The 26,929-nt window shown below is 49.6% G+C and overlaps 1 long non-coding RNA gene across 1 annotated transcript in view; it reads right to left on the reverse strand.

Moving 5' to 3' along the window:
* Positions 1 to 24,933, reverse strand: part of LOC133756730 (uncharacterized) — a 126,521-nt gene extending 101,588 nt beyond the window's left edge. Inside the window, exon 1 of the long non-coding RNA XR_009865536.1 lies at positions 24,871 to 24,933. This is a non-coding gene — a long non-coding RNA (uncharacterized LOC133756730). The remainder of the gene's footprint in view (positions 1 to 24,870) is intronic.
* Positions 24,934 to 26,929: the final 1,996 nt, after the last annotated feature.

The raw sequence follows: 26,929 nt of genomic DNA on the forward strand, positions 1-26,929 counted from the left end.
TTTTCAATAGTGAAATATATATATATATAGTAAATACTTTTCGTACCAAAACACTTGCAAGAAGAAATAATTTAATTGCAGTGAGTGTGAAAGTTTCTAGCTTTTTTTCACCACTGACACAATTGTTTTTCAGTCAAGGTTTCTATAACCCAAGGCTTCCCAGGAATGCCAACTACAGCCCTGTTACCAAAGCGAGCAGACCATGAAATCTCAGAGCGGTGTTTTCTGGTTAAGCCGACATTGGTTGTACTGAATGCACAGAGACCAGGCTTAAGAGGCAGAAGACCTGACAACATACTAGGCACCGCTGGATGGGAATATTCCCAACACAGACCGCCCCGTTTGTGCTAATTCTCTGTAGAACACCTCACCATCCTCCCTTTTCTTCAGTATAGGACACCGGGATCAGCTCATTAGGAGGAAGGGCCTTGAGCAAACAAGCCATGTTCCTTCAGTGCAGCATTATTTCACCAGCCTAGAAAGGTATTTGCAATAAATTATCAACTAAAATATTACCTTTATAAAGGGTACACCCTGAGATTGCATTAGGGAAGGAGGTTGGGTTGTGGGCAGAAAGCACAGGATGGCAATTGCAACAGTCCACTGGGGCAACATTTGGTAGCTTGGACCAGAGTACAGAAAATGGAGAGAAGCAGACAAATCGATTGAATTCAGGCCAGTTAGATTACAGTGGAGACTTTCATGTGAGTGCAAGCACAGCTCTCCTTCATATGTTTGGGACTAGACTTTAGCCACTGTAATCTAAGAGGGAGCGGTCAATTTAGTCTATTAATCAGGCTAAATTCTACACACAGGAAACACCACCATCAACCTGTGGAGTAAATAGCAGGTTTAACTCTCTCTCTCTCTTCTGCCCAGTACAGCTCCACTCCTCACAGTCACTCAGGGACCCCGAATGAAGGAGACTGGAACTCACACCCACCACCACGGTGGGGAGAACCCTGGTGAATACTGTCCCTTCCATTCACATCCCAGTAACAAACCACACCTACCTTTTACCAGGTTGGTTTGCATGAGTCAGTCTCCCAGAGAGCATTGAACTTATCAAACCCAGGTTCAGACTCAAAGAATGTGGCTTTGTTAAGGAAATGCACCCAGGAGGGCTCCGTCTACCGTGGACAACAGATCTGTTTCTTCACATCCCTACATATCTTCACATATACATATCTTCACATTCTACATATATGCACTTGGACACGTATATACCACAAGGGGGCTTGACAAAGTTCACCAAATATGGAATCTAAAGCTAACACTCTCTCACACAGATACATACGCACAAAAGTGTACGGCCAAAGCTGCAGAAGAAGGAATTATGTCCTTTATGGACTCCAGCTGTCCCTGGTAGAAGAGTTTTCTTAACAAATGTTTTCAGGGCCAGAGTTGGGCAAAAAAGAAACATGGGCTTGAAAATCAAGGAGACGCGCCTGTTTTCAGCTCCATGACGAGTGACTATCGGCCACTCGGCCTTCGCATCCTCACACGTGGGAAATGCACACAGGATGCCATATGCTATTGTAACACAAAGAACCTGGGAGCATAACAGGTAATCAAATGGTTGCTGTTATTTCATTTTGTTAGCTAGGGAAAAAAAATGCTTTGTGTGTGGTGTGTTGTGGGCATGAATTAACACCTTCCTGGGGTTTTGCTGAAAGTGCACATTAGCATTCAAGAATGCTTCATCTCATCTCCTTATACTGGGACAACTCTGGCTGCATTTTCATGAGAACAACAGATTCTGCTGAAATATTGGGGACAGCAGGTCTGCTCTCATGCAGCTAAGCCTTGGACTCATGAAGAAATTTTGACTTCAGGAGCTGAGTAGATATTTTAATAGATCTTAAAATCACTCAACAACGCATTGATTTACTACTCTCAATGCCTAGAGTGTTAAAAGATTGTGGAACCTATTGTATAAGCAATTAATATTTTTGCTTAATTTCAATTAGTCTTTTTAAAAGTATGTATGTATTTGTTTGTTTGTTTATATTTAAAAGGCAAAGAGAAAGATATCTTTCTTCTGTTGGTTCACTCCCCAAATGCCCACAAGAGCCAGAACTGGGCCAGGCTCAAGTCATGGGCTCTGAACTCAACCCAGGTCTCCCACGGGGTGGCAGGGACCCAACCACATGAGCCATCACTGCTGCCTCCCAGGGTATTAGCAAGAAGCTAGAATTGGAAGCAGAGCTGAAACCTGAATCCCGGCATTCTGATATGGGGTGCAAGCATCCCAAGGGGGCTCCTAATTGCTGTGCCAAATCCCCTTTCTTCGATTAGCCTTTTTATTAACCCCTATTTCTGCTGTGGTACAAGTTACCCCTTCAGTGTCTGATCACCCCTCGTCCACCCAAGTTTGGTTAGACAGTGTCTGAACTGCCCATTCCACTGTCAGTGGACCCACGCCCTTGTGGGCGGTAAGGTACAAGACAAGCCCCTTGTGTAGGATTCTTTATAGCACTTGGTTATACCACAGCTGTTGTCAAATGGATCCCTTGATCCAATGGTGTGACACACAAGGCATGAGTGCAAATTAAAACAATGCTCTCTTGCCAGCCTCCAATTCAGTTTGCTTTAGTTCCTGGATATGTAAACCTAAACCCAGAATGAGCATCTGACTATCCTAGCCAAGACCCCTGGGTATCTGCCAATAATAGCCAGGGACAGTGCAGTCAACACAGCCCACCTGCCCACCATGGGCTATCTCGGACTTTCTCAGAAGGTGGCCTGTGGCTAATGGCTGCTTCTGATGTTGTTGACAAACAGAGCAAGTGTTAGTCCCATTCTGAGTCTGTGAGAGAGGTAATAAGAAACATTGTTTTCTTTTTTGCTCTTGTACAGCATGACTACATTTATCTTGACTTCATTTATATAATATTTCCTATTACAGTTAATAGGAAGTGTAACATAAATAAAAGGAATACAGAATTCCTCCAGCCATAATCCTTCAGAGTTCAAAAATCAAGTGACTCATGGAAATTTTATGAGTCCAGATGACACCTGCTTAAAAACACCAGAAACGAGGGACCTGATTTTTGTACCCTATCTAAGCGGATGGTTTATTTCGGTCCCTAGTGGTTCCCTGTGTTTGATAATGGCTGCCAGTGTTGTCTGTGGACTGTTACTAAAGTTTTCTCTGGTTGCTCAGAAATGTGGTCAGTGTGACACAAGGTCCTGCACCCTCTTTGTCCTTCCTGTTGGTCCTTTGCAAAGCACAAAGAAAGATGCCCAAGATACAAGGCATGTGTGCTACCTTAGCTGAGGGCACAGGCAGATAAATCTGTGGCTGATCAGGGCTGAGAGAAGGGCTCTTAGGTCAGCTGCCCTCTTGAAAATATGAAAGAAGTGCTGTAGACTGCTGGGGGGCAGGGTGGTGTGGTCCCGCCAGCAAGGGTGAGGCTCAGAATCTCTTTAATAGGCCCTCAGCTTCTTCACCCACACTGTCTAGCTGTCCAGGCTGTGTCCCTATTAACCCAGGCTGTTAAACCTGGCCCAGTCACTGTTCTCTGCAAAATCAGGCATTGGAATCTCCGCGGAGTGTACATGGTGAGGCGTCCCACTTACCCTGCCCCTACAGGCACCATTACTTGAATAAGTGTGACATCTTCTGCAAGACCAGTGGATCTGTCATCCAGGCCATCTAGGGCACTTGTAGGATCCCACTGTGAAGAAACATGTCCACCTTTCTTTTTCTCCCTTTTGATCTGGCAACAGATACAACTTGGCTGAATTGATCGAGCAGTATGGCTTCCCCCCAGGACCACCCCCCCACGTCAGTTAACCTCTTGGAGCCTCCTGTTCTGTACCTATAAGCTGAGGTAAGCTTGCCTAGGCTTCAGACAGGTGCTCTTTTGGCCAAATTTGCTATAAGTACAGCAAAGATCTTGCAGGTACGACAGCTCTCTGTTGAGGTGAAGAGACAGGATTACAGCACGCCTTCATCCAGGATCTGCTTGTCCCAGAGCCTGGTAACTCTCTGAAAGCCATGGTGCCTGGGGCTGGCACCATGGTGTAGCAGGTTAAGCCACTGCCTGCACCACCGGCATCTATCACTCCCGGCTGGGAAAGCAGTGGAAGATGACCCTGCCACACACATGGGAGGCCCAGGTAAAGTTCCAGGCACCAGGCTTCAGCCTGGCCCAGCCCCAGCCATCGTGGCCATTTGGGAATTAAACAAGCAGTTGGAAGACCAGTATCTATCTATCTATCTATCTATCTATCTATCTATCTCTCTCTCTCTCTCTCTCTCTAACTCTGCCTTTCAAATAAGGAAAGCTATGGTGCCAAATGCATCTGAGAACCCTACACACCTTACCCTTACCCCACATACGCACTTGGACAAACTATTAGAACTGCATAGAGACCTAAGTGGTGAATCAGGCTCTCCTCACTCACATGGGTTCTGACAATCAGCCCACAGTTGAGGATACAACCAATAGGAGAGAACACAGGAGCTCTAAGCTCCCTCCAGATCACCAAGGCAGAACTGGGAAAGGTCCCCATGCCCCATTCCAAGGCCATACTGTGACTTCCCTGTGCCCTTGAAGGCAGCAGGCTGGATTCTGTGTGAACCACCTAGCCATGAGGCACTCGCATCTGATTTGTTGGCAGGTGCAGAACCGCACCACATGGACAAGTGCTTCTCTCATCCATGCTCTGTTTTAACTTCCGGCCCCGCTACAGAGTCAAAAACCACAGCCTTGGCATCAAGAAAGGCAGGTGTTCTCTTCTGTTGCCTTGGGGCCTCTATCCATGGATTCCATGTCTGTGGGTCCAACCAATCACAGGACAAAACTATTCAGAATCAGATTGCATCTGTGCTGAGCATACAGTAGAGTAACTATTTTCCTAGCATCTACATTATCTTGGTCACTACAAACAATGAATACAAGAGGATGTCTATAGGATCTACACAAATACAACATGGTTTTACATAAGGGATTTGAGCATCCATGGATTGTGGTATCCACCAGGCTCCTGGAACCAATGCCCCATGGATACTAAGGGGGTGAACGTGTAAGACAGGATTCAAGGGCAGGAGCCATGGTGTAGCACATATTTCCAGTGCTGTGGTGTAGCATATAAAGCCACAACTGGGATGCACACCTCCCATATGGGTGCCAGCTCATGCCCTGCCTGCTCCACTTACGATCCAGCTCCCTGCTAAAACACAGTGGAAGATGGCCCAAGTGTTTGGACCCCTGCCACCCACGTGGGAGACCCAGATGAAGTTCCTAGCTTCCATCCAGTGGGTGGAAGATCTCTTTCTGTTTCTTCCTCTCTGTAACTCTGACTTAAAAAAAAAAAAAAAAAAGAAAAGAAAAAAAAAGACAGTACTCAGACCCAGGTTTCTCACTGCAAAATGCAGATTGTTCACCCCTGGGATGTCCACTGCTAAATGATGACCCCAGGTAAGGAGATAAACCAAAATTTTTGCAATGTCATCCCTTGGAAGAAATAAAGCTTCCCGCCCAGGGGCCATGACACATGAAATGGGTCTCTGCCCAGAGGAGCTTACAACTGAATACATATACGAGCAGAAGCAAAACATGTTTTCCCCATATGGCATGCTGTTGAGATCTTGTTCTTAATGGTATAAATCTTTGTAAATCCTTGAGATTGAAAGATGAATTGAAGGAAGCTGACGTGTACAGCAGGAGGCATTTCAGGCTACACGTAGATAATGTGAGAATCCCAGAGTCTCACAACTAGAGTGACCAGAGGGTCCTGCCAGAAGGGTCAGGTGACACCGCTGCTGACAACTGTCCCTCCCGACTGTCCTCTCTGAGAGCCACTAAGCCCAGCCAGCCGCTTAGCCCACCTCTGAGCACCTGTCTTCCCTTCCCAAACTGGGCGTGCACATGCCAACCGGGCTCTGCTGAGACTGAGCTTGACTCATCACAGGGCCTAACACCAAAGCAGACACACTCCACCCTTGCGCAGCATTGACTGCACGAGCAAATAAATGGACCAATGCATCTGCAGAGACACAGCCCCTGACAGAACTTCCACCCTGGGGTAAATACGCGCGGCATCCCCCGCAGCTGTCCCCCCAAGCAGGTGATGGCCGAGTCAGTCTGGTCAAGCTGGCAGGCGTCTCAGAGGTCGGCTGGTCAGACCATTTCCCTCCACACCTGAGAAACGGGACTGATTCTACCAAGTGGGAAACCTCTGAAATAGGACCATACTAATCTGAAGAGAAAGAACTTCCATGAAGCAACATGATGGTCCTCGCGCTGGAACTCTTCACACCTTTCCATTAAAATCCCTATTTCGGTGTAAAGTCTACAAAGTTAACGAGTGTATCCACGGGTGGGTGGGTGAGAGATCGGCACAGCTGTGTTTTGTTCTGTGGCTCTTGTTTTGCTTGGGTTATAAGGAGATACCTAGCAGTCAGTACTTCCGTTAAACTTAACAATGTTTACTGAGGAGCTGTTATATGTGAGGCTGCAGAGGGTTCCAAAGGTGAGTTCAGTGTCCCTGCTCCCGGACACTGGCAAGTTCATGAGCAGCCAGACAAATACGTACCCATGATCCTGGTACAGGGCAGGCCGCAGCACCTGCTGCAACAGAGGAACAAGGTTCAGAGAGCAAACAAACTGGAAGGACTGGGCCCCAGCAGGTGGAGCGAGAAGGGTGTACCAAGGCTGTGAAGGGCTCTGGAAACTCAAGAGGTTACTGCCCGTGCAGAAGTCAGCAGCAGCCAAAGCGAAGGAGGAAGGGCAAAGCTTTCCTCTGTCCCAGCTACACGCCGGGGCACTTCCAAGGTACAACCTCACGTTCCGCTCACAACAACCCAACAAAGCAGGCAGCACTGCTTCTGTTCACTTTCCAGAGGAGGAAGCTGGAAAGATCAATACTGGACCAAGTGAGGGCCTGGATTATACAGCACACAGGGCAGAGCCAGGATTTAAACCCCTGCCTGGCTGACTCCGGTGCTAGGGCTTGCTTTCTCCACTCACGAGGCTGTCTCCAGGGAGGAGGGGCAGTGGGCAAGCCGTGCTTTTGGGGACACCAGCTCAGGGTAGCCAGTTCATGTAGACAGAGGAGGAAGGCAGTGTGTGGATGCAAGTGGCTGAGAGGATGAGGAAGACAACAGAAAAAGGGGGAGGTGGAAGGAGAGAAAAGAAGTATGGGCTTTGTTCATGGCTGCTTTTTTTTTTTTTTTTTTAAGATTTATTTGTTTGAAAGACAGAGATTCAGAGAGATACAAAAAGAGAGAGATCTTCCATCTGCTGGTTCACTCCCCAAATGGCCATAAAAGCCAGGCCAAAACCAGGACCCTGGAACTCCATCCAGGCTTCCCACATGGGTGGTGGCAAGGGCCCAAGCCATCTCCTGCTGCTCTCCCAGGCGCATTCGCAGGGAGCTGGATTGGAAGTGGAGCAGCCGGGACTCACACCGGTGCTCCACTATGGGATGCCGGCATTACAGGTGGCTGCTTAACCTGCTGTACTACCACGCCAGCCCCACTGGTTGCTTCTTACAATGAGGGGAACTGAAGAAAGGAGCAAGATCCGGGCGGGCTCAGAGAAAAGGGAAGGGTGAAGGTGAAGAGGGGAGGGCTGAGCAGGAGCGCAGGGAAAGGGTTAGGGTTAGGGTTAGGAGACAGCTGTGGAGGGCTCGGGGGGGGGGGGGGCTTGGGGAGAGGAAGGAGCACTTCTCCCCAAGAATGGGATCAAAGGGGGACAGAATGGAAAAGCGTCCACAACTTTTGAGAAAAAGACAAGACATCTGGGTGGCACGGAGGGGAGGTTTTCTTGGCTGATCTAGGAAGAAGACTCCTGCAGACAGCAGGCAGGCGAGCGGGGTCAGCTCTGGCTTGAGCAGAGTGGAAAAGATTTGGAGCAGCTGTCGTGGGAACCTGATAGGGAGCTAAAAATGGAGCGAAGGGAGGACGCCTGAGCGCACCGGGGGAGCCCGACGGCCGGCGGCAGCGGGCAGGGGTCCGGTTACTTTGGGTGCACGAATCCCTTCAAGGGGATTCAGTGGTTTGGAATCAGGAGCAGATGTATGCGCCATCCCGAGGAAGGTCAAGAGGGTGAGGAAGTGGAGGTGCTTTTGAGAGCTTTGCCAAATCAGCTCACTGAGGAATGCAAGCGCCAGAGGTGGGGAGGGGCCCCCAGGACACTCCTAGATGCCAAGAAAATGGGGGGGCGGAGAGCTCCAGGGGCCAGGCCGCAGGGAAGGCAAAGACCAGGCCCAGCAGGAGGGAGGGAGCTGGACAAGGGAGGTGCAGGGGGTGTGGCGGCAGAGGGCATTTCAGAGATGGGAATCTCCAAGGCAGAGCCTCCTGCAGGTGATAAGAGCCAGGGTGTGGCTGTGCTCTGAGTGACCGGGATGCTGAGGACAAGGTCAGTGGGGCTGGAGGCACACAGAGGGCAAAGGCAGACGCTCAATGCCCTGTAAGCATCCCAGGGAGGGTGGCAGGGGCCGGGGAGCCATGCTGACTCCATGCACCAGGCACACGGAGACGGGGCTGAAGGGGCGCAAGGGGGGTCTGCGTGGCAAATGCGAGCACGGCTTGGTTTCTAAAGAAAAACCTGTGCGGGCGAACATTCAGGACACCAGCAGTCACCAGTCCCTACAGGCGCTCAAGTTCCCCCAGGAAGTGGCTCCGTGCTTGCACAGCACCTACACGCGTCCTCCCAAGTGCTCTAAACCACCTCGGGGTGACCTGTGACAGTTGCCGCTGTGGGAATGCCATGTAGATAGTTGTCCTCTTGTGCTGTTGAGATAAGCAGGGACAGGAGTAAAGGTCTCCGCGCAGTCAGTACAGAGGCAGATTTCTCCCCCTCCTGCTCCCCACCCCCACCCCAGCCATTTTCCATCCATGAACGCAGAAGCAGAGAGTCTGCTGTTGTCACAGCTGGTCCCCACCCCACCTTAAACAGAAAGCCAAGTACAGCAGGTTTCCTAGTGCTCTCCCGACATAGGTGAAATACAGAAGGAACCTGCATAGCAAGGGAAGCAAGGATGTGAACAGAGTTTTATGAGGAATTAAATCCAGCTCTGGCCCGTGTGCTGCATAGCCCGGCCCTCACTTTGTCCAGTATTAATCTCTCCAAGTTCAGTTTCCTCCTCTGGAAAGTGAACAGAAGCAGTGCTGCCGGATTTGCTGGGTTGTTGTGAGTGGAACGTGAGGTTGTACCTTGGAAGTGCTCCAGCTAACATCTTCACCCTTAGAAAGTGTCTCCTTTGACCATACGCCCTAAACAAAGCCGACCACCCATCCTGCCTGTGTCCAGAACTCAATAAAAAGGGCCTTGGGTAGCCTGGCCCCAGTTCCCAGCAGAAGTCCACAACCCGACCCTGGACCTGGCTGCACCACCAGCTTCTACTCCCGGCTGTGCAGGTGAGACTCCACCATCCAGCCCTAGGTTCACACCTTCAACTGCAGAGCAGGCATGCCCCACCTCAGTGGGCCTTGGTCCTCTCTCAGACACAGCGCAAGACTCGCCAGTGGCCTCCACCACTGACCCTGCCAGGCCTTGCATACTTCAAGAGACAATCAGTGGTGGCCAACTACTAGCAGTGCTCAGTGCATGCCAGACGTGAGCTGGAGGAGATCTTTGAGGTCATTCGGTTCCATTCCATAACAATTCTACCAAAAATTACCCCCACTGTAGCTGGACCACATACTCCCCATGACAATGCAGTCCAATCTGTCCTTCCTGGCTGTCCCCTTCACAGTCATGCAGAGAAGGCCACGTTGCTTGTCCACCTGCTAGGACTCTGAAGACAATCATCACATCCTAACAAAGCCTCCTGCTTCCCGAGAGGTGTCTACAAGTCCTTGACACTTCTTCCCAGGAGACCCTTCCTGCCTATTCCACGTGCTCCATGGCAATATAACCGGCAAAAACTGAGGCAGTTCTCATTCTGTACCAGCCACTTCCTAAGCCCCGCATGCATATTAACTCCCTTAATCCTCGCACTAATGTGAGGTGCTATTATCCTTATTATTCCCACTTTACAGACAAGTAAATTGAGGCAGAGAAAGGAAGTAACTGGCCCAAGGCTAGTACAGGCAGCAGAGTTCAAAGTCAAGCCCAGGCAACTTGAATGCGCTCCTAACCCCCGTGCCAGCTCTCAAGCTTGGCAGCCATTGGAACCACCACCCTGGGACCCACCCCTAGAGATTCTGATTGTGCTGTCCCATTTGTCATCCGGGCATCCAAACTCCTCAAAGACAGTCAGGTGACACGAGTGTGCAGCCAAGACAGAGAACAACAGCTCTCTGCCAGCAACCTCCACACCCCCAGGCGGTCTGGCCAGTGCAGGTACAGTTAGTTGGATTACGGAGGAGCAGTGGAAATTTCCAAACCTCCCCTGATAAAGGAGTTAACATGGGAATGGGCTCAGACGTGGGTGACAAGAGCCAGCCTCACAGGAAGCCCAAGTCAAGAGTCACTCAGGTGCTGTGGGATCCGAGGCACTGGGAGGCCCTCACTCTCCAAAAAAGATAAGAAGGCACCAAACCGCTCAGCAGCAAGGGCTTCCCCCCCAGTCACCAGACGTCCTCCAATCAGCAGCTGCCTGCCTACAGCAGGGCGGGGCACAGCGCAGCGTCCAGACCGCCCAGTGCTAGGAAGCGGATGCTCTCCTCTCACTGCTTCTGTGGGTTGGCGCGAGAAAGCCCTGGCTGTGTTCTCCAGCCCTGCCTGGAGTCTGCAGTGCTTCCCCTCACCAGGTGTCTTCCCACCTGGGCTGCCCCCTGCGTGGCTCAGAGTTTTCCCCTCCCTGCCCAGCTCCCCACCATTGGGCCTGACCCTCAGGTTGTTGCTATTAAAGCACAAGGTATCTCCTTGGTTAGAGAGAGGCCACCACATGCTCCCGGGCTGGCTGTGCCTTTCAGTTCCCTGAATTCGCCCTGAGCTGTTGGGGCTGCTGTGCCCAGAGCACAGGATGGAGACCTGACCTTGAGCTGCTCACTGGGGACAGCAACTGATTCCCTCCCTGCACACCCAAGCTGCCAATGCAACCTGAGTGTGAATAAAAGAGCAAGTACCTTCACCGCCACCCCCCAGCCCTATTAATATTGAATGCAAACATCTGAATGCAAATTGACTTCCCTTTGTTTTCCTCTCTTTCCCCCAGCCCCTCTCCATACAGAACACCTTTCATCCAAGACAGCAGTGGTCCTTCTACCTGCTACAAGAGGAGTGGATGTTGAGGTTCCTATAACCTACGGTCACAGGCACAGGGCCGCACTTGGTTGGAGCAGATGCTACAGCTGCAAACTTCACCTGCAGAACATTTCCAAATGAGAGTGTATCTCAGGGGCAGTTATTCTCTGCAGAGGTCACAGTGACTTGTTCAACCTGTGGCAGGAATTCTGCAAATGGGCATAGGATATGTGTAGCCTAGAAGCCCCTGGAAAATAATCTCCTCCTAAACCTGTAAATCCTCTCCTTTTCTACAGCTCAGGAGAAGCAGATGGCTCGGCAGACAGCTTTGCGCCCGGCCCTCTGCTGTCTGTGAACCTGGCTATTTACTGGCCTATTCTGCAAGACTGGGGTGTGCAGAGGGCATCAAGGAGGGGCTGGGGTCATCACATTTTAAAGGGAGAGCAGGAAAGGGAAAACTTGATGGAAAAATCGTTGATTGCAAAGGGAGAGGGAAGTGCTTGAGGAATAAAAAATTCAAACAAATCTGGAGTATTTATCAAAGAGTCACTTAAATTTCTAGTAAGAATGCGAGACTAGGGACTAGTGTTGTGAGGAAGTGGGTTAAGACACTGCATGCAATGCCAGCATCCTGTATCAGAGCTACAGTTGAGGTCTCCTGCCTGCTCAGCTTCCAATGCAGCTCCCTGATAATGCACCTGGGAAAGCAGCAAAGGATGGCCTGAATACATGGGCTCCTGTACCCAGGTAAAAGGCCCAGATGGAGCGCCTGGCTCCTGACTTCAGCCTGGCCCAGCCCTGGGGGATTTGGGGAATAAAACAGTGGATGAAAGATTCTCTCTCTCTCTCTCTCTCTCTCTCTCTCTCTGCCTTCAAATAAATAAATTTTAAAAAACTATGAGACTTGTGTAGAATTTGCTCACTGTAAGGGTACAGTCAACAGAGGTATTGGCTGGCGGCTATACTTTTGCATAGAGGAATGTAAGGACAATTCAGGCACATGTCTCCCCTTACTGTTGGGTATTTTTCCATTTTTGCCTCCCAAAAGTGTTTGTACACACAGACACTTGGAAACCATGACAGTTGATCCCCTCTCCTGTGAGAAGTGTGTGTGTATAAACCATGGCAGAGAGTAGGTCTGTTAACACAGTGTTTCTGAAGTCTTCATAAGACATCTGCACAGCCACAGATGCTATACTTCCCTGGGAATTGCTCTAGACGTACAGGGACATGTGTAGTGCAGAGCAAAGAGATAAAAAGACCCAAAGTGGGGCTGGCTGTGGCGGAGCAAGCTAAGCTTCTGCCTACAATGCCAGCATCCCATATCACTGCATTTCAAGTCCTGGCTGCTCTGCTTCGGATCCAGCTCCTTGCCAAGGAACCTGGGAAAGCAGCAGGAGGTGGCCCAAGTGCTTGGGCCCCTACCACCCAAGTGGGAGACCCAGATGGAGTTCCAGGCTCCTGGCCTTGGCCTGGCCCAGCCCCAGCCATTGCAGCCACTTGTGGAGTGAACTAGCAACTGGCTAAAGGGCGTACTCAATGTCACACAATGAGTCAGGGACATAACCATGGGCACTCTCCCAGCTGGACCACTGTGCTCAGTACTTGGGTGTGCTGCCCCCTGATGCTGATGGGAGTTCCTAAGGAGGAGGTGAGGATGCACAGAGGTAACCCTGGCAACAGGGAAGACATGCTCTCCACCCACCTTGGCTTGGATGTTAGTCTGGGTGTCCCTCAAAGCCTCTTTGCTGAAGCTTGGCTCCCAGGTGCCCTAGGGCAGGGTCCTCCTGAGTTCCCATGGGAGGGCTGTTAACAGCCTGAGCCTGGGCCCACACACTCTGCCTCCTGACTCAGTGCATGAACAATCCTCCATGCTCTCTCTACCACTGTCATCCACCTCTCAAGAGGCCAAACCAACGGGGCATCTGACCTTGGACTTAACCCTCCTCAATTATGAGCGGTTTCACTTTATAGCATTTAGTTGCCTCAAGTATTTTGCTGTAGTAACACAGAGCTGACGCTAATGTCCAACAGAACAGTTCAACAGCAGCATCAGGCTTGGAGAAGGACTAGAGCAAGGAGGGGGAGGCCGAGAAAAGGAGAAAGGGGGAGAGCTATACAAGTCACTCCTGCATCATCAGATCTAGAAGCTAAAACTCTCACTTCAAAATACAGTCTGTAACAAAGGCTATTTGCACAAATAGGAACTTAATTACATTCTTGATACTTTTTACATGGGAAATGAGCAACAATATGCCTTGGCTAGAACCACAGTAGAAAGATTTTCTTAGGACCAGTGTTGTGGTGTAACAGGTTAAGCCGCTGCCTGCACTGCCAGCCTCTGGGTGCTGGTTCGAATGCCGGCTGCTCCACTTCCAATCCAGCTCCCTACTAATAAGCCTGAGAAGGCAGAAGAGGATGGTCTAAGTCCTTGAGACCCTGCACCTATATGGGAGACCCAGAAGAAGCTCCTGGCAACTGGCTTTGGTCTGGTCCAGCCCTGTGTTGCAGCCATTTGGGGAATGAACTGGCAAACAGAAAATCTCTCTCTCACTCCATACCTCTGACTTTCAAATAAATAAAATAAATCTTTTAAAAAAAAAAAGAAAGAAATATTTTCTTTGGGGCCAGCATTGTGACACAGCAGATTAAGCTACCACCTGCAACGCCAGCATCCCACATGAGTGCCAGTTCAAGTCCCAGCTGCTGAACTTCCCTCTGAAGGCAACAGGTGATGATCCAAGTGCCTGGGCCCCTGCCACACACATGGAGACCCAGATGGAGTTCCAGGCTCCTGGTTTCAGCCTGGCCCAGTCCAGGCCACTGCAGTCTTTTGGAGAGTGAACCAGCAGACAGAAGATTCATTTCCTCTCTCTGTAACTATCAAACAAAATCTTTAAAAAGAAAAGAAATATTTTCTTTGCTGACATGTAGAAAAGAAGGGCATTTCAGCGTAGATTAATGACCCCTGCAAAAGGAAGATGTAGGAGAGCAACGGTATCAAGAAGGCTGAAGAACGCTTCCTTCTACAAGAGGCTCGTCCTACAGAAAGACCCAGCCAAACCAGTGACCCCTGACTCAACCAGTGAGCACAAACAAGAAATGCAGCCTCTGCCACTGGCTGATGGGCCCAGAACACACTGGGACTCTCAGCAGAGCTCTGAATCAGAGCTCATTAGAATCTGGAGGAGGGGGAAGGTGACGATGAAGGTGTAGCTCGTGTATTTATCAATGGCACAAACAAGATTCAAAAGGTCAAAGAGTAAACCAGGGGTGGGCAATTGGCTTAATGGTGAGGACGCTGCTTAGGAAGCACACACGCCCCATCACAGTGCCTGGATTCGAGTCCTGGCTCTGCTCCGAATCCCAGCTTCCTGCTACTATGGTCTTGGGAGCCAGCAGCTCTTGAGTGCCTGCCACCCTCATGGAAGAAGCAAATGGAGTTCCAGTGCCTGGCTCCAGCCTGTTCTAGCCCCAGCTTCAGGGAGTGAACCAGCAGAGGGGAGGGCATGGCCGTCAGCAGGAAAACTGTCTGCTGAGCTGGAATATAAATGACAGGAACAAGTCAGCCTGGCGGCGGGGGTGCAGGGAAGTGGTGGCCGGGGCAGGGAGCAGGGCACAGAGGGTGAACTGCAAGATGGGAGAGTGAGAAGGAGAACCTTGCAGGGTCAGGACAGCCAAGACTTCAGAAGACACTCAGGGCTGGGGAGACAGGAAAGGGCGCTCTCTGCACAGGCCTGTGGAAACCAGGGCAATGCACGGGGCGCCTCCTGGAGCTGTTACAAGGTGTGTTCCCACAGACTTTTGTTGTTGTTGTTGTTGTTTGCTTGTTTGTTTGTTACTTGACAGGTAGAGTTACAGACAGTGAGAGAGAGAGACAGAGAGAAAGGTCTTCCTTCCATTGGTTCACTCCCCAAATGGCCACTACGGCGGGCGCTCCACTGATCCGAAGCCAGGAGCCAGGTGCTTCCTCCTGGTATCCCATGCAGGTGCAGAGTCCAAACACCTGGGCCATCCTCCACTGCCCTCCTGGACCACAGCAGAGAGCTGGACTGGAAGAGGAGCAACCGGGACAGAATCTGGTGCCCATATGGGATGCTGGCACCACAGGTGAAGGATTAACCAAGTAAGCCACAGCACCAGCCCCAGTCTTTTTTTGTTTTTAAAGATTTATTTTATTTATCTGAAAGGCAGAGTTACAGAGAGGCAGAGGCAGAGAAAGGGAGGTCTTCCATTCACTAGTTCACTCCCCAGACAGCCGCAATGGCTAGAGCTGTGCTGATCCAAAGCCACGAGCCTCTTCTGGGTCTCCTATGTGGGTGCAGGGGTCCAAGCACTTGGGTCATCCTCCACTGCTTTCCCAGGCCATAGCAGAGAGCTGGATCAGAAGAGAAACAGCCGGGACACGAACCAGCATCCATGTGGGATGCCGGCACTACAGGTGGCAGCTTTACCTGCTACAACACAGCGCCAGCCCCTCCCATAGACTTTTTAATGATTTGGTATATTCACTCAATAGACAGCACTTCATGGAGTGGGAATTTGGCCTAGCAATTAAGGTACCAGTTAAGGGTGCTACCACTGTGGCGCAGAAAGTTAAGCTGCCACCTGCAATGCCTGGCATCCCATATCAGAGCCCCTGGGAAAGCAGTGGAGGAGAGCCCAAGCACCAGGGGACCTGGGTGGAGTTTCAGGCTCCTAACTTCTACCTGGCCCAGTTCTGGATGTTTAAGCTATTTGAGGAGTGAGCCAGTGGATGGAAGATCTGTCACCCTATCTCCCTCTCTCTGACACTCTGTCTTTGAAATAAATAAAATAAAAGTAAATCTTTAAAAAAAATAGACACCAGCTAAGATGTTTGCATCTCAGAGCAAGTGCCTACCTTCAATTCGGGCTCCAGCTCGAGTCCAGTTTCCTGCTACTGCAGACTCTGGGAGGCATCAGCGATGGCTCAAGTAACTGGGTCCTTGCAACCCATTCCAGTCCAGGGAGACCTGGATTGAGTGCCTGGTTCCTGGCTTCATCCCTGGCTCAGCACCAGCTATTGTAGGCATCCAAGATTGAATCAGCACATCAAAGTTCTGTCTCTCAAAGAAATAAATTAATAAAACAAAATTTTTATTTTCTTATTTATTTGAAAGGCAATTAGAGAGAGGGGGCTAGATAAAGAGAGATCTTCTATCTGGTTCACTCCCCAAACGTCCTTAACGGCCAGAGTGGGGCCAGGCCAGAGTCAGAAGCCAGGAGCTTCATCTGGATCTTTCACATAAGTGCAGGGGCCCAATGACCTGGGCCATTTTCCACTGCTTTCCCAGGCGCATTAGCAGGGAGTTGAATCAGAAGTGGAGCAGCCAGCACTCAAACCAGCACCCATATGGGATGCTGGCACCGCAGGTAGCGGCTTAACACACTATACTACAACCCCAGCCCCCAAAATAAATTTTTTTTAAATGAAATAAAAAAGCTGGGGACAGCAGGTGAATGCTTCCTGCTCACACAGCTGACACTAGAAATACATAGTAACCGTGAAAAGGGCAGAAATAACAGTTTATGGATTCTAGGGGAACTCAAGCCACAGAAAAACCTGCAAAAAAAAATACACTAAAAATTTCATTGAACTTCTCTTTAAAGGATGGACCTATTCATCTTATTTTTTGACTTTATATTTTTCTGTATTTTCCTAGTAATATTTTCTATCTGTGGTTTTTTTTAAGGATGATTTTTAAATAGGGTCTTAAAAAACCCTCCCTTTGTGAAAGATGAAAGCCCCCCCCCCCCCCCCGCCATGACTTGGTAAGTGCTGCCATGTGTCTCATCCGATACCTTTCATCTGGGGTTTCAGTCATAGGTGCCAATCAAGTGCTGACTTCAGGACAAGCAGAGAGCAGCGTGGGCAAGCATGCTCTTGGGTCTTCTGCAAGGAGGCAGGGGATGACAGCCACCTCCCACGTCTGCCCCTCAAGCTCTGTTTCCTGCTACTTCATTCGCCCAGGCTGGCCCCTGACCTTGGCTGCTGTGCGGCGCCAGACTCCGGTCTCTTGAGTTTCCTACCAAATGCTTAGTGAGGCATCTGACCGGCTTCTGCCTTCAAGCCCATCCTGGCCTCGTGGATGCGCATGGACATTTTTGGTTGCTGGCGCTGGTCCTCAGCTCTCCTCCCCCTGCCCCCATTTCCTGATTCTAGGTGCAGGTTCCCCAGCTCCTGCAGAAGGGACATGCTCACCTCCGTCCCTCACTGAGTCCTGCCCTGCTGTTGTGAATGACATCTCCCAGCTGACACCATCCAGGGCCCCCACAGGTGATGGCGCTGCGTGATCCACTGCTGACCGGGAAGTGTTCACAACCAGCTGGTAGTGGCAACTTTTAAAGGGACCCTTTCAGAGAGCTTTATTTAGAGGGGGGGAAATAGCATATGGAAGAAAAACAGGCATTTGATAAAGCCCAGGAGCCTGTCCTAATCTTAAGTACGATTAAAAAAAAAAGCTAGGCCTGTGCTGCAGCTCACTAGGCTAATCCTCCGCCTTGCAGCGCCGGCACACCGGGTTCTAGTCCCGGTCGGGACGCCGGATTCTGTCCCAGTTGCCCCTCTTCCAGGCCAGCTCTCTGCTGTGGCCAGGGAGTGCAGTGGAGGATGGCCCAAGTGCTTGGGCCCTGCACCCCATGGGAGACCAGGAGAAGCACCTGGCTCCTGCCATTGGATCAACGCGGTGCGCCGGCCGCAGCGCGCCAGCCACGGTGGCCATTGGAGGGCGAACCAACGGCAAAGGAAGACCCTTCTCTCTGTCCCTCTCTCTCACTGTCCATTCTGCCTGTCAAAAAATTTTTAAAAAGCTATAAAACCTACAAACATCATAGTAAACAATACTCAAGTCATCCCATTAAAACCTGCACTATGACATAGATGTCTCCCCTACCAAAGTATTCAACCTACTTTTACAAGCTCTCACTAATGCAATGAGAAAAGAAGATTTGAGGCTAGCAATGTAGCTCAGTGGGTTAAGTCAACACCTGCTACGCCACCATCTCATTTTGAATGCTAGTTGGAGTCTTAGCTGTTCTGCTTCCAATCCAGCTTCCTGTTAAGACACCTGAGAGGCCGGCACCGTGGCTCACTAGGCTAATCCTCTGCCTGCGGCACCGGCACCCCGGATTCTAGTCCCAGTCGGGGCGCCAGATTCTGTCCTGGTTGCTCCTCTTCCAGTCCAGCTCTCTCCTGTGGCCTGGGAAGGCAGGGGAGGATGGCCCAAGTGCCTGGGCCCTGCACCCACATGGGAGACCAGGAGAAGCACCTGGCTCCTGGCTTCGGATCGGTGCAGCACGCCGGCTATAGCGGCCATTTGGGGGGTGAACCAACGGAAGGAAGATCTTTCTCTCTGTCTTCTCTCTCTCACTGTCTAACTCTGCCTGTCCAAAAAAAAAAAAAAAGACACCTGAGAAAGCTGCAGAAGATGGCCCAAGTGCTTGGGTCCCTGCCACTCAAGTGGGAGGCCTGGATGGATAGAGCTGGCTTCTGTTTGTAGTCTGACCCAGCCCTGGCTGTTGCAGCCGTTTGGGGAGTGAACCAATGGATGGAAGAGTCCTCTCTCTCTCTCTCTCTCTCTCTCTCTGAGTTTCAAATAAACAAACAAATATTCCCCCAAAAGGAAAATTTAAACAGAAGTATAAATATTAGGAGGAAAGGCTGTTCACACGTGCTCACATGTCATGGGCACCTCAGGTCTTGCCTCATCTCATGTAGCTATTTAAACTCAGATGTCTTCATCTTAAGGGTTGATGGATTAAGGGAGCAGACTGGATCTAACACTGGCCTCTGAGAGGTGGGGCCAGAGGGAGGTCTTTGGGTCACTGGGAGTGTGCCCTCAGAAGGTTCTGGTGAGACGTCCAATTAGTTCAGTTCAAGTTTGGCCTAGGTTCTCTCTCTCCCCCTGCCTGGCACACAAATGTGACCACACTTCCACACTCGCCATGACCAACTTCCACCAGAATACGGGCCACTGACCCCGAAGCCTCCACTGTCAGCTGGAACGAACCATTTTTTTCCCAAAGAAGCTCCTCTCGGGTATTTTAGTTAAACTAACAAAACGTGCACTAACGTATCACAGATATAGAAAGATGACTACAACCTCAAAAACCAAAAGATTCTATTTTAAAAATCTATTCTAGGGATGGGCATTTGGCTCGGCAGTTAAGTCACCACATGAGACACCCGCATCCCACATTGGAGTGCATGGATCATGTCCTGGCTACCCCACTTCCCATCCAGCTCCTTGCACGCTCCTGGGAGGCAGCAGGTCTTTCTCAGGGTCCCACGTGGGAGACTCACATGAAGTTCCAGGCTTCAGGGTCCACCAGGCCCAGGCTTAGCTGCTGCAGGCATTTGGGGAGTGAAACAATGGATGGAAAATACCTGTCTCTTTGTGATACCTCTCTCTCTCTCTCTCTCTCTCTCTCTCTCTCTGTCTGTCTTTCAAATAAAATGAAAATAAATAATTTTAAAACCTATTATAAGTACCAAGAGAATTTAATAAGATAGCTACACATAATAAACTTGTGAAATTCAAAAGCTCTTATTTACATGTTAGTGATAACCAGATTTAAAAGGAAATGGAAAAATAATACTATTCACAATAGAAAGGGAAGCACACAAAGCACTTGTGGATAAATGCAACCAGAAACATATAGAACTTCCACAAAGTAAGCCATAAAATTTTATTAAGACATAAAACAAAAGGCCTTTGGAAGGGAAAATGTAATGAAATAATATATATATCTTCCAAAATTAATATGTGAACTTGTTAAAAATTGTAACCAGAACATCAAGAAACTGTTTATATGCCAGATAAGATAATCTTCATATTTCCATGGAAGACCAAATGTGTGAAAATTGCCAAAACATTTTTAAATGAAAGTGATGAGAGCGTCCCCTTCTATATATTAAAACGAATGATTAAAACCATTATAAAGTCTATAGAACTGGCACAGGAACACACAAACAGATCCATGAAAGAGAACAGACAGCCCAGAGCAGGCCCGGGGATGCATGGGGACTTGCTGTCTGACAGAGGAAGCACAATAACTCAAAGGAGAAGAAATGGATTATTTCATACATAACAGCATAACTGGAAAGCATCTGGGAAAAAATCTGACTAGATTCCTCCCTCCCCATACCATATTTTATATTATTACTTTTAGTTATTTGGGAGACAAAGAGAGAAAAAGAATGAGAGAGAGAGAGAGAGAAGGGCTCTCACCCTTCAATTCACTCCTCCAAATGCCCAAAACTGCCACAGGGAGGACAAAGCCAGAGACCAGGAACTCAATCCAGGTCTCCCACATGCTGGGCAGCACTGCGATTATTTGGGCACCAGCAGTGCCCTCCAGGGTCCACTGGATTAGCAGGAAGCTGCAATCAGTAGCCAGAACAGGCATGAAACCCAAGCATTTAATGTGGGACATGAGCTTCCTAACCAGTAAGCTAAATGCCTATCCCCTATAACCATTTTTAAAGTTAAATTCCAAGAGAAAGAGTTTTAAAATGAAAAACAAACAATAAAAGCTTTAGGATGAAATGTCTACTTGAAATGGAGACTTTTTTTAAGCAAAACGGGAACCTCAGAAACCAAAAAAAAAAAAAAAAAAACACTGAGAGATTTTACTATGAGAAAATTTTGCCAGGGTGTCATGGTGTCCGAATAAAAGATATTGCAAAGCCAGAAAGTGAACAACAGGCTAGGAGGAAGTATTTGTTTTTTTTGTTTTTTTTGTTTTGTTTTGTTTTGTTTTTTTCATTTGACAGAGTTTTAGACAGTGAGAGGGAGAGACAGAGAGAAAGGTCTTCCTTCCGTTGGTTCACTCCCCAAATGGCCGCTATGGCCAGCACTGCGCCAATCCGAAGCCAGGAGCCAGGTGCTTCCTCCTGGTCTCCCATGTGGTTGCAGGGGCCCAAGCACTTGGGCCATCCTCCACTGCCTTCCCGAGGCCACAGCAGAGAGCTGGACTGGAAGAGGAGCAGCCGGGACTAGAACCCAGTGCCCATACGGGATGCCGGCGCCGCAGGCTAAGGATTAACCAAGTGAGCCACAGCGCCGGCCCAGGAAATATTTGTGATATTGTGACAATCAAGATTAATATTCCTAATATTTGTAAATCAATCACAAAGGCAGCAGCAATCAAAAAAACAATAAAATAATAGATAGTTGATTCCCATGAGAAGCAATGTGAAAGACCAGAAGCCAGGGTTGGAGGGTTGACCCCAGTGTCCACTGCCAGTGACGAGAAATCCAGCTAGGGTATTTCAAGCCAGGCCTGGAGCAGTGATGAGGGTTGTATAAGGTCACCAGCGGGAAGCCCCCGTGATTGAATCCTAGAGGCATTCAAAGAAGAGGGGAGAGACCAGAGGACAGAGATGAAACGTGCTCCCAGTCTTGCCAGGATCTCTCCCTCTCATTGTGGCATCAACCACCATGACATTCTCACCAGAGCAGAGCTCATGCCAGCGCCAGGCCTTCCATAACTGTGAGCGAAACGCACCTCTTTTCTTAGAAAGTTAACCCAGCCTCAGGTACTCACTGTAGTAGTAACAGGAAACCAGACAACAGTTCAAAGCCAGGCAGTGCGAATTGCTCTGGGTGTTGTTGTTGTTGTTGTTGAACCTAAACTGTCAATATTGTTAAAATCAGAATTGGGCAGGGTCAGCATTGTGGTGTCCAGGTGAAGCCACTGCTTGCAACACCAGCATCCCATACAGGAGCGCAGGTTCGAGCTCCAGCTGCTCCAATTCCCACCCAGGTCCCTGCTAATGTGCCTAGGAAGGCCGCAGATGATAGCCCAGGTACTTGGGCCCCTGCCACCCATGTGGGAGACCCAGATGCAGTGCCAGTCTCCTGGCTTCAACCTGGCCCAACCAAGGCCATTGCAGTCCTCTGGGGAGTGAACCAGTGGGTGGATGACCTTTCTGCCTTTCAAATAAATAAATAATAAATCTTTTCTAAAAAAAAAAAAAAAAAAGGCCGGCGCCGCGGCTCACTAGGCTAATCCTCCGCCTTGTGGCGCCGGCACACCAGGTTCTAGTTCCGGTCGGGGCACCGATCCTGTCCCGGTTGCCCCTCTTCCAGGCCAGCTCTCTGCTGTGGCCCGGGAGTGCAGTGGAGGACGGCCCAAGTGCTTGGGCCCTGCACCCCATGGGAGACCAGGAGAAGCACCTGGCTCCTGCCATCGGATCAGCGCGGTGCGCCGGCCGCAGCGCGCCTACCGCGGCGGCCATTGGAGGGTGAACCAACGGCAAAAAGGAAGACCCTTCTCTCTGTCTCTCTCTCTCACTGTCCACTCTGCCTGTCAAAAAAAAAAAAAAGAGAGAGAGCATATCCAGCAATCCCACTTCAAGATATCTGTTCTACAAAAGTAAAACCTCCGGAGCCTACATGTAGGGGTTTGGCTGCAGCTCTGTTCACAGTCGCAGAACACTGGAGACTAAGTTGAAAGTGCATGAAATAGAGGAAAATCTCATATACAACATTATGTTGTTTTCACATGAGTGCAGTCTTGATCTACTGATCTAGGAAGATATCCATGACATCCTCTTCAGTGGAAAACAATTTGCAAATTAAATACACCGTGGAGGCCGGCACTGTGCTTCAATGGGTTAAGCCTGTAATGCCAGTAACCCATATCAGAGCACCCATTGCAGTTCTGGCTGCTCCACTTCCAACCCAGCTCCCTGCTAATGCGCCTGGCAAAGCAATGGAAGATGGCACAGTGCCTGGGCCCCTGCACCCACGTGGGAGACTCAGATGGAGTTCCTGGCTCCTGGCTTCAGCCCAGCCAGGCCCAGGCTATTGCAGCCATTTGAGGAGGGAACCAGCAAATGGAAGATTGTGTGTGTGTGTGTGTCACTCTGCCTTTCAAATAAATAAGTCTTAATATAAAACAGTCTGATATGTGATTTGCCTTTCTATAAAACAGGAAATAGTTCTGTGATGTGGACCAGGAACTGGGGGAGAAGCCGGAAGGAGCAAGGGGGAGGCACGCGTGTTTGTTTTCTAGATGCTGCTCCATGTTCAGCTGGCTTGCATCAACATGTGATACTTTTATAATTTTTTAAAAAATCATAATGGGTCAAGAGGCAGAAAGAGGACTGCATATTTTTTGTAAGCATGATCCAAGGTGGTAGTGGGCAACATGGGATCACAGCCATAGCTGCCGGGGGGGGGGGGGGGGGTGGGGGGGAGGGGAGGGGAGAGCGAACGCCTCTGCCAGGTTGCAGGGCAGCTTCTGTGGTAGAGGACAACCTGGAGCCTGCAGCCCAGCCCGGCGCTGTCACAGCACCAAGCCACCACCAACCTGTGCCCACCTGCAGCAGGGACCGAGACGCACAGCTGGCAAGCACGTGCGGTGTCGCCCTCCCCTCAAGGTCACACCGCGGACCCCTGAGCCTGTGGCCCTAGGATCTACCTGTCTCTTAATCTCCCTCTTTAATATAAAAATTAAAACTCCAGCTCTTATAAACGACTCCGATAAAGACCAACTCGGGTTAGGAAATTCCTTTTAAGAAAGCAGCCGTAAATATGTTGGAACTTGGTGACATTTTGCTCACTCAGGGCTGCTCGTTGGCCAAGGGCCCTCAGCTCACCCTTGTCTTCCCTTCCCAAGTGCTACAGGGTAACCTGCTACGCACTTGGCTAATCATAAACCAAAGAAAATACTCAGGACTCCCAACCGTGTTCATTAAGCAAAAAAAAAAATAGGGTCCAGGAGGAGTAGCGCTTCTCTCATCCATTTGATTATTCATCTGTTGGACGGAACTGAGGGAAATCTGAGACCTGCAGAGAGAGGGGAGTTCGCAGAGGCTTCCATCTGGGGAGCAGATTTACGAGGTCCTTTGAGACTCAGAATAGCTTTCCTGGGGTGAGAAGCGCAGCAGGGCTTCCCCACCCCCAGCCCACCCCACACTGAGTGTGTCGGGGGAGCAGCGGCGGGGAGGGGGGCACTAAAACACAGAAAGACACCAAGGGGAGGGCTCATGGGGCACTGTGGCGGAGACCGGAATAAAGCTAGACTTTCTGAAGCGAGTCGGTCGAACTGAGCTGTTCTTCAAGTGCCTCCTTAACCACATGGCTGCTTGGGGCTTTGAAAGCACAGTTGTAAACACAGGGAAGGAAGTGACAGAGAATGACAGACCCGGGCAGGTGCCAGTCCCCGGTGAACACACGCAGAAGCACGTGAGTGGTGAGCAGCTCCCTGCACCCCCCACACCCTCTACGCACCCAGCGTGGGCCCAGCAACAGCAAGATCAGTTGCTCGCTGGGTCCTGAAGCAGAATTACAAATGGGCAGTTTTACAGCAAGATTCAAAGCAGGTAGCCAGGTGGCTTTGCCTACAAGCTCATCAGCAACATTTTCCAATCTTTGTGTTTTTTTTTTTTTTTCTTGCTTTACAAATCAGGATTGAAAGAGGACCCCAAAATGGGGAACTGGAAAGGGCATTCATTCTGAGAGCTAAAGAGGACACACGAGATCCAAATAAGCAGACAAGACTAAAAGCAGGGACGCCAACAGATACGTCTGCACCCAGCTCAGAGCAGCGCAACCCGCGGTAACCAAAAGCCGACTGTCCCTGGAGGGACACATGGGTATACACACACGACAGACTATTACTCAGCCTTCAAAAGGGAGGAAATTCTGACCCACGCTACCGTAGGGATAAGCCCCAAAGACGTTACACTCACCGAGACGAGCCAGCCACTGCACGATTCCACTTGTATGAAGCACCCAGAGTCGTCAGATTCCTGGAGACAGAGAACAGACTGGGATTACACGGGGTTGGGGGCAGGGGAACGGGGCACAGAGTTGGAGTTCACGAACATGAGAAGGTCCTGACGATGGTCATGATGGTTGAACGACGGGGAAGGTATTTAATATTTCCTTGTAACATGGCTAAGATGGGAAAAATTCAAGTTCTGCATACATTTTCAGTAATTATCTGTGAGAGGCAGGCAGGCAGGCAGAGGAAGAGAGCTCCCGCTCACTGGTTCACTCTCCAAATGTCCACAACGACCAGGCTGGGCCACATCAAGGCTGGGTACCAAGAACCCAATCTGGGCCTCCCGCGTGGATGACAGGAACCCAAGTACTTGAGCCATCATCACCTGCTGCTTCTCGGGGTACACATCAGCAGGGAGCAGGAGCTGGGAGGACACAGACTCAGGCACTCTATTATGGGATGTCATGTCCCCTGTAGACAGAAGACACATGCCCATAGTCAGATTTGCTAACTTAATGTCCAGACTCTCCTCATTTTTGCCTGTGGCAAGCCAGAAAGAGAGAGACACAGAGACAGAGAGAGAGCTTCTAAGCACCGTTTCACTCCCCCAAATGCCCATAACAGCTGGGTCTGGGCCACGCTGAAGCCAGAGGCTGGGAACACTCTGGGTCCGCTACATGGGTAGGGACACAAATATTTGAGCCATAACTTGCTGCTTCCCAGGGTGTGCACTAGCAGGAAGCTGAAATTAGGAGTGGAGCCAGGACTTAAACCCAAGCACCCAGGTATGAGATGCAAGCATCCAAAGTGGTATCTTTTTTTTTTATTATTATTTTTGAAAGGCAGAGTGGACAGTGAGAGAGAGAGAGAGAAAGGTCTTTCTTTTTGCCGTTGGTTCACCCTCCAATAGCTGCCGTGGCCGGCGCACTGCGCTGATCCAAAGCCAGGAGCCAGGTGCTTCTCCTGGTCTCCCATGCGGGTGCAGGGCCCAAGGACTTGGGCCATCCTCCACTGCCTTCCCGGGCCATAGCAGAGAGCTGGCCTGGAAGAGGGGCAACTGGGACAGAATCCAGTGCCCCGACCGGGACTAGAACCCGGTGTGCCAGCACTGCTAGGCAGAGGATTAGCCTGTTGAGCCATGGCGCCAGCCACAAAGTGGTATCTTAATGCAAGGCCAAATGCCCCCCCTCCATGTATTTTAAATCTCTAGATGACTTACAGTACTCAATGCAATGAAAATGCTGTGTAAATAGTTGCTATACTGTATTGTTTAAGGAATGATCAAAAGTACATGTTCAGTACACACACGATTCTTTTTTGATTTTTTTTTTATTAAACTTTTATTTAATGAATATAAATTTCCAAAGTATAGCTTATGGGTTACAATGGCTTCCCCCCTCCCATAACTTCCTTCCCGCCCGCAACCCTCCCCTTTCCCGCTCCCTTTCCCCTTCCATTCATGTAAAGATTCATTTTCAATTCTCTTTGTATACAGAAGATCAGTTTAGTATATATTAGGTAAAGATTTCAACATTTTGCCCATATAGCAACATCAAGTGAAAAAACTACCATTGGATTACTAATTATAGCATTAAATAGCAATGTACAGCACATTAAAGACAGAGATCCTACATATTTTTTTTTCAAATTAATTAATTTTCTATGCCATTTCCATTTTAACACCAGGTTGTTTTTTTTTTTTTTCATTTCCAATTCTCTTTATATACAGAAGATCACTTCAGTATATAATTAGCAAAGACCTCATCAGTCTGCGCCCACACAGAAACGCAAAGTATAAAAGTACTGTTTCAGTACCAGTCATAGCATCACTTGGCTTTAGACGACACATTAGGGACAGATCCCACATGGGGTGTAAGTACACAGTGACTCCTGTTGCTGACTTAACAATTTGACACTCCTGTTCCTGGCGTCAGTAATCTCCCTAGGCTCTAGTCATGAGTTGCCAGGATTTTTATTGTTCTATAGCTGGCCGAATCCACAAATATGGAATCCACATGAGTGCA

This window comes from Lepus europaeus, chromosome 3, assembly GCF_033115175.1.
Source record: "Lepus europaeus isolate LE1 chromosome 3, mLepTim1.pri, whole genome shotgun sequence".
In the NCBI taxonomy this organism is placed as follows: domain Eukaryota; kingdom Metazoa; phylum Chordata; class Mammalia; order Lagomorpha; family Leporidae; genus Lepus; species Lepus europaeus.